Here is a 7,399-nt window from a genome sequence, read left to right as displayed (position 1 = left end):
AATGGTAATGCAGCATTGCAACCACATAAGAGCTGGAAAAAAAAAAGCTAACTTCTACCAACAAACAAAGGAAAACAAAAGCTAACTGGAATATGGCTCTCGCAAAATCATGGCATCCCAATTATCCATAAAGACATAAAAGTATATTAACCTCAGTGTCAGAATAATTGCTTCCATCAAAAAAGAAAACAGAGGCCGGGGGAAACAAATAATGGCTTCCATCTTGCTTGACTGTCCAATAACCTCACAAAGCAAGAAATACTCAAACTTGCAAGAAACCTGAAATTATTATATTGGGGTCTGGGGGTGGTACTGAGAGAGAGAGAGAGAGACTCCCACTCAGAAATATCAGAAAAAAGTCAATAGAAAAGTTCAAAAACTAAAATACATATCTTCCATTAGACAACAAGCAAACCAGAGGTTCTAGAGGTCTGAAACTGAGCCCTACGGTAAGGTTATGTTCAGACCTGCAACTGAAGTTCTATCCTTTGATGAGTGGGATTTCTGGAGCCAAGGTCTGGGGGGTTTGGGTTGCTTAGGGAAGAGCAACCTTCGCACAAATTTCAGTTCCAGCATAACAAAGGTGAGGGAGATCAATTCACTTGTTTGGTGCTGCAAAAATCACCCAGAAACAGAGATTCGACCAGCAAGAGAGAAAATGATAAGAAGGAGAAGAAGAAAAAACGAAGATGAACGGAGTAGTGGAGGGGAAGGGAAATCACGCAAAGCCACAGTCACAGACTTTAAAAATTTATTCCACTCAAACTTCATACTCTAAATCTGAATTGCTCCATCGAGTACATGTCTACTATAAAGGAAAATCAAAACAATTAATAAAAACTAATTGAAAGGAAACTACTCCAAAAAAATAGAAACTAATTGATTCCAAAGGAAGCTCCTACGTATCTACTTCTAAAACAATTAAGGAAATCAAATAAACTAAGATTGCTTCCCTAATTATCAACTACCGACACTTGCCAGACTAGAAAATCAGTTTATGTTAGTTGTAAACAAAACTCTAAGATCCTGCAGTCTGGCAGATACAACACTAGAAATTTCTTACTGGGAAAACCCTGAAACTGGAATCGGTAGCCTGGTTGTGTGCTCTTATGTTCAGAAACGGTTGGGACTTTTTTCTCTCAATTATAGTGAATAAATAGAAGAACAAGAAGAGTAAAAAGAGAATAGAAGAATAAAAGGGATAGAAGTGGCTGGGGTGGACTCTCTCAGTCCTGGGTCTTTCACCCATAGCTATCTCAGCTGTTGAAACATCATTTTTCAGAAACAAATCAGCAAGCAAAGCTCACAAAATATTATTAATCAACTGTATTCTTGCAGCTACAATCAACCAGTCAACCTCTTTATACAGTAAAGGCTTGGACTCAATTACATAGAAAGTTCTAAATTAGGAAACATCTAGAAATAGAAACTAAGACTTACTAAACTCAATTGTCTGCTAGCTGAGAGAAAAGCGAATAGAAACTAATATCTTCTACAAGTCCCACTTCCACAAGACTTAACTCACAGCCTAAAGCCTCTCTGCTGGATCTCTAGGCGGTTTGGATAAGGATTGAAAACATGCCTATTGCAATGACATGGATCTCCGGGGTGTTGTTTACTGGTTGATTGGAATCAGATGAAATTTTTGGGGGGCTATATCCTGCAGGGGATCGCGCCGCCTGGGGGGGGGCTTCAGAGACGGCTTGAAAATGCCCCGGGGTTTGTTTGAAGGAAAGGAAAGTAGTCGGAGGAAGGAGGACAGTGTTTATCCTGCAAATCTGGCAGAGTTTAGTTTTTATTTAGTCAAATGGTTTTAAGCCTGTGGCTGATCTATAGTAGTGCGTCAGGTAGACAACCGGCACTTTATTATAATCAGCCATAACCAGTCAATATTTTTGCATGGATCCTTAAGTTCGTCCTTGGTTGGAACCTTCATGTAGCCGACTCCATTAAGTTGGGATAAGGTTTTGCTTCTTCTTGTTGTATTCTTCATAGTTTGATCTACATTACTAAATTTCCAGAAGGGTCAATCTGGTTCAATCATGAATCTGCATCACAATATGGAAGATAATCACTTGCGTGTGTTTACCCTACGAGTTATTGAAGAATCAACATTGGTGAACTCACTTTCCTATGGTAAATCTGATTAGGTAATGGCTATTGGTGATGGGGAGAAAGACATCGAGGTGCTTGAGCTGGCTTCTCTGGGTGTTGCTCTGAGTAATGGATCAGAAAAGGCAAAATATGTGGCTAATGTAATTGGTTGCAGCAATGATGAGGATGGCGTTGCTGATAAGTGATGCCATCTACCGGTATGCATTCTGAGTAGGTCAGAGTGCTCAAGATCAAAGATGATCATCTGGGGTTATTTCTTTTTTGTTCTAGCAGTTCTGTCTTGGGCCAATTCCCAGGTTTGGTTGACTGCACACAGCCATGGGCAATATAGCCTTTCCCCCCTTTAGCTAGTGGCCTGTCTAGGGCCATGAAGTGATTACATAAGGTTAATGAGAAAATAACAATTACCAGGAACACAAGAATTGTGCTACCTCCAAATTTTCCAGAAAAGTGACTTGTAACTCCAAATGATCACTACACTGCGTCCACAGTAAACCATCCAGATCTCTCTATTTTCTAGCAGAACAGAGACTAGGAAACAGAAATAAAATATTTTCCCAGTAGATAGACCCATCCAAGTCATTCAAAGACAAGGAAATTGGATGATTTGAGTACCAGAACAAGAGAGAGAGAGAGAGAGAGAGAGAGAGAGAGAACAAAAAAACAAAAAAAACAAAAAACAAAAAAACAAAAAACAAAAAACAAAAAAACAAAAAAACAAAAAAAACAAAAACGAAAACAAAAAGATAGGTTCAAAGATCATATCCACATTTTGTACTGCTGTAGAGAGGGCGGTGTGATCTGAAAGAAAGTTCTCTGCAAGATCAACAAGCCATTAATTCTAATGATCAACAACAAAAAGATAAAAAAAAAAATAAAGTACAGAGAGAAAAAAAAAGGAAATCATAAAATTTTGGGGATTCTAGGATTTGGGGTTCGAAACCATAGTTGTCAAGGCGTTCCCTTAGCATCCAGGCGGCTTGATGGGGGCCTAGGTGACTATAGCCTTAGTGCATTGCATGCCGCCTTCTGGTTTGGCACTTATTTATGCCAAATAACATTTAAGTAAATAGTTTTATATTTGTTATTTCATTTACTAAAGATATTATTCATAAATAAGCAAGCACCCCCTTATTTGTATCCAACAAAAATAGTTTCAAAATCAAATTCCTCCCCCTGTAGTCCAATAACAAAAAGTAGAATTTTTGGTTAAAGGGTGATTTTCAATTTTCATATGCTGAGGTTTTTCTCAATTCTGAAAATTTCATAAATCTTATTATGGTAAAACATTGTTAAAAACCAAAAGTACGGTAAAATAATATTTTGTTTTGAGGTCCATAAAATTATTTTCATTTACGCGATTTTAACACCATTCGCCAAATTTAAAATAAGTTTGATCGGAACATAACTTTGCCATTATTACTTAGTTTTAAGTAAATCTTAGACTTGTTGGAAAACTGATGTTTTGATCTACCTAATACAAAAAGACTCATGTAAGAATAAAATCATTTGACCGTTCAAACTTATTAGAGGATAAGAATATTTCTCTAAATGTTGATTTTGATGACTTGATGTTGGCTTAGTGTTGGTTTTTTTTATGACTTGATGTGGCTTAATGTTGGTTTTTGATAATTTGATGTGGCTTATTGTTGATTTTTTATAACTTGATATGGATTAATATTGATATTTTATGATATAAGATATATATATATATATAACAACAACAAAAACTCAACCTTATCCCAACTTAATGGGGTCGCCTATTAAAAATAATAATAATAATAAAAATAAGAGTTAGACGAAAGAGTTAACAACCCAACAAGTCAGGAGATCTCAGATAAGTGGGGTCGGCAACGCGTATCCTAGCCCTCCAATAAGCTCTATCCAAATTCATACTTGGGCCAAGACCTATAATGTGCATGTCATTCTTCACCACTTCGCCTATGGTCATTTTAGGCCTGCCACTTGCTCTTTTACTTCCTTCCAATTGTATAAGATCACTCCTCCTTACTAGGGTGTCTTCGGGCCTTTTCTGGACATGGCTATATCACCTCAGAAGAATTTCATGAATCTTGTAGTGGATTGGGACAACTCCCAAATCAGCTCTAATATGCTCATTCCTTACTTTATCCTTCATAGTTTTGCTGCACATCCATTTGAACATCCTCATCTCAGCTACATTTAGCTTCTTCTCTATATGACACTTCTTAACCACCCAAGGTTCTGCCTTATATATCATTACTGGGCAAACAACAATCCTATAGAATTTCTCCTTAAGCTTTAAAGTGATACGCCTATCATATAACACTCTAGAAGCACCTCTCCACTTCATCCATCCCACTTTAATTATTTCAGAAATATCATCCTCTATTTCACCATCTTTACTTATAATTGACCCCATATATCTAAAATAGTCTGAAATCTCTATCTCATCGATTTTCACCATTCCATTATCCATCGTAGAGCGGCTAAAATTACACCTAATATACTCCATCTTCGATGTACTAATCTTAAAATCTCTTGTTTCCAAGGTTGATCTCTGTAACTCCAACTTAGTATTGATCCCTACTTTAGTCTCATCCACGACGTCATTGGCGAAGAGCATACACCAGGGGACCTCATCCAGAATGCTCTTGGATAACTCATCTATGATAAGCACAAATTGATAGGGGCTTAAGGCCGATCCTTGATGCAGCCCAATCGTAATTGAGAATTTAGTCATCACACCCATATATATGTCCTTAATTATCTCCACATACATACTCGACACCTCTTTCTTTACTAGTATATGCTAGATTAAATCTCTTGGAATTTTATCATATGATTTTTCTAGGTTAATAAAGACCATGTGGAGATCTTTCTTGTAGGCTTTATAACTTTCCATGAGCCTCCATAATAGGTAGATAGCCTCTTTTGTGGATCTACTTGGCATAAATCCAAATTGGTTCTCCGAGATCTTAGTTTCTCAAGCGGGCTTCAATAACCTTCTCCTATAGTTTCATAGTATGACTCATTAGTTTTATGCTTCTATCGTTGTTGCAACTTTGAATATCCCCTTTATTTTTGTAGACCGGGACTACAATGCTTCTTCTCTACTCATTTGGCATCTTCGTTGTGTCATAATCTTGTTAAATAACTAGGTTAGCCAAACAACCCCATAAGCTCCTAAGGTTTTCCACACTTCAATTGGGATCTCATCTGGGCATAGTGTCTGGCCTGCTTTGATATTTCTTAGGTAGAGAAGAACTAGGATTGATAAGTCAACCTAGTCCCAAAGCTGCAGGATACTTCTCAAAGAACAACCAACAATCAAGGTATAACCACAATACAACAGATCAGAATTAAGGTAGAAAACAGATCTTTGTAAATCAAAGTTTTGAACCCAGAAGTTGAAATTTATGAGATCAGAATATAACCCAGATTAAAGGATTTAAATCAGATACAGGAATAAAGTCATAACAGATCATAAATTTTGAACAAACATCCACAGAAATAAAAAACAACCAGACGTATCAATCGATCTCAGAAAATAGAACAGATTACGTTAAAATATCCAATGGGGCAGAACTGTGAGTGATTTGTGTAACAGACCAACCAGTGGTCTGATGGGGCCCAAACTTAAGATCTAACCACCTTCAGATGGGGCCTAACACTCAACCAAAAGATGGAGATAATCAGGTGGTTGAAAACCCTTGATTCGGGGATGAATTTGGGAACAAGAAAGAGAGTTTCAGAACTGGAAAATTGAAAGTACTACGGGTTAGTAGTGTGGTTTACCTGGGATGAACTAAGATGGAATTTGATAGCTTGGAGTGCTTTTTACCCAAAAAAAAGAAAAAAAAAGATACCTTGGAGTGCTTGAAAAAAGTAAGAGAAAAGATAATTAAGTAGAAATGGACCTCTAGGGTTCTCACTGCGGAGACTCAATTGGATCAAACACCAATTCCATCAGCCTTGATCAAACACAAGACAATCCTTCATGGAAAAGACAATAGCAACAACCATTAATTTGTTTATCAAAATCATTATTGCTTTATGAGTCTCTTCTTTATTTATAATGTTGATGGGTAGGGAATTACAAAATAGAAGGTTCCTTAAAATGAAAACCAAATATTCTCCTAATACAATAGTTTTTAAAAACTAAAAAAGGAAACTTTCAAAAAGGAAACTAACAACTAATGACTTGACTCAACTATTAACTTGACTCCTAAGAAAACAAATATAACTTAAATTGAACCCAATTAAAATGGAAACTAATGAAAAAGGAAACAAACTAGTAATCCCGTATGCAACCTTAAAACCCTTCTTTTAGGCCCATAAAAGTGGCCTATTACACTCAAAACACATGGGAATAATTGCCAACATGTATGGAATCCAACCCTAGACTTATTCCTAATAAAACAAGCCTAGTTTGGTGAAGAATCTGAATTATTAAGGTTTTATTAACTTTTTCCACACTAATTTTTCGCATATATCTATGCTATATGGAGTCTTGATGGGTAGAGCAATCTCCTGGGTCAATTCTACTCGGGGTATCTCCATTTAGTAGGGCATTAATATATGCATCCCATCTTTTCACAATGTCCTCATCCCTTACCAACACTCTTCCATCATCACCTTTGATACACCTCACCTGGTCGAAATCCCTACTCTTTCTTTCTTGCAATTTGGCTATCTTACATATAGCTTTTTTCCCTTCTTTTGTATTCAGGTTACCATACAAATCTTCACATTTCTTTGTCCTGGCCATCCCCATCATCCTCTTAGCTTCATTTCATCCTTGAAGTCTTTAGTCCTTTGCCATGTGTTAAAACAAACTATGATATAAGAAATATATAACATACTAAATAATGTTAGAAAAGAAGGGAAATAAAGAATAACACTTGGATGCCTAGGCATGCAGGCGACTTGTCACCTAAGCGTTTAGACAACCCTCCACCGCCTTGGTTTGCCATCTTGGCACCGTGACAATTATGTTGGAGAGAGAGAGAGAGAGAGGTCTGCTTAAAGTAATGATACCTTTCATATGTAATTTTATTTTATTTTTGGATGTAAAGTAAACTGAAATTTAAGACCAAATATTGAATGATTTGGAGTTACTGATATAATCATGTTACATGATGGTTACAAAAGTTTCCATTTTAGGTTTAAAAATTGCACTTACCTTCCTTTTAATTTCCCTTGCAATAAAATGGAACCAAGGAGATTACGCGAATAGGAGATGTTTTAGCCTTGAACAATGGTTAATGAGTCAATGTGAAATAATCAGGATAATACATGAGGT

Source organism: Macadamia integrifolia, chromosome 6 (assembly GCF_013358625.1).
Source record: "Macadamia integrifolia cultivar HAES 741 chromosome 6, SCU_Mint_v3, whole genome shotgun sequence".
Taxonomy (NCBI): Eukaryota; Viridiplantae; Streptophyta; class Magnoliopsida; order Proteales; family Proteaceae; genus Macadamia; species Macadamia integrifolia.
The sequence above is the reverse complement of the archived record's forward strand: the minus strand, read 5'-3'. Positions refer to the sequence as shown.